Genomic DNA, 1,486 nt, shown 5'->3' with positions numbered 1-1,486 from the left:
CATTGTGCACTTTACGTTCTCTTTAGCATGCATTGCACCTTAGCTTACACGCAACCAAAACAGCAGAATCAACAACAAATGCATGGTTAAAACAGAGGAAAGGGTAAAGTTATTCTTATTATTACCCTGAACAGACAATTTTTAATACTGGCATGCGCAATTGTTTTTCAAAAAGTGTAACACAAAATACAACCGCAATTTCAAAAATGTTGGAACACTTTGAGAAAATGAGGGTTTGCAAATCTCATAAACCCATATTTTAGAACGTAAAAATAACTTAGTAAACATATCGAATGTTTAAACTAAGAAATTGTACTTTATTTTTTTTAAATATCAGGTAGTTTTGAATTTGATGGCAATGACACAACAACAGTTGGGAGTGATTCTGTTCTAGAGGGTCTTAGTAACGTTTCCATAAATGTTTGCCTGTAAACACAGTTCACCAAGCCACCCAGAAATGCTGGTTAAAGCTCTATCATGCAAAAAAAAAAGGATCTAAATGTGAACGCCATCCAGAAATGTGTCTGTCTCCTCTGGGCCAAAGCTCCTTTAAATGGACTGAGGCAAAGTGGAAAACTGTGCTTTGGTCAGACTAATTGAAATTTGAACTTCTTTTTGCAAATTACGAAAATCACATTCTCCATACTGAAAAGGAGCGGGACCATCAGGCCTGTTCACACAGTTCAAAAACCTGCCATTCTGATGGTACAGGAGTGTATCAGGGCCTCTAGCATAAAAAAGACACCAATAATGCAAAAAAATGTAAATTGGTTTTAGAACAACTGAGAAGACTGTTGCTGAAAAACATCCAACAAAAAAATGTTAAAATGCTAGAATTCATCATCTGACAAGATTGTGAGTCAGTGGTGGGCAGAGCTAACCAAAAAGTAAGCTTCACTAACCACCAATCTACTAAAGCTCATGTCAATGTGGCTCGCCACAACATTTTATGTGGAAGGTGAGAGTGTATGCAGCTTTAAATCCAGCATTGACCGTAAACTACATCTCCCATAATGCATGTCAAGCATTTTCCTCACAAAATGACAGCATCCTACCATGTGTGGAGGTGCACAGGTTTCAAAAGCGTCTGACAGCTGGCAAAATTTGCTGTTTAAAACCTCCATTTTGCTGCATCTTCACCAGCTACTTGTGTTTGTAATATGATTAATATGATCAAATTCTGTTTCTATGCAGGAAATACCAAGCAGAGCTCAGTTATTTTTTTTTATCGGTGCTCAGCCATAGCAGCGAGATGAGGAACACGTTCCATGTTTAGTCTAAGTTAAATGTTATGTCAAGAAATAATGCTTTGAGGCAACCCTGATGCTCATGTGGCCCTCTGTGAAAATTAGTTTGACACCCCTGCACTAAACAAACAAACAAAACTGTGGAAGCTAATGCTAATGCTAACCGCTAAGACCACTACTTAGACTGTGTCACAAGTCTTCATCTCCTTCCAAGAGAAGGATATACTGTGTGTATATAT

The sequence above is a fragment of the Austrofundulus limnaeus genome, unplaced genomic scaffold (assembly GCF_001266775.1).
Source record: "Austrofundulus limnaeus strain Quisiro unplaced genomic scaffold, Austrofundulus_limnaeus-1.0 Scaffold70, whole genome shotgun sequence".
Classification (NCBI taxonomy): Eukaryota; Metazoa; Chordata; class Actinopteri; order Cyprinodontiformes; family Rivulidae; genus Austrofundulus; species Austrofundulus limnaeus.
The sequence above is the reverse complement of the archived record's forward strand: the minus strand, read 5'-3'. Positions refer to the sequence as shown.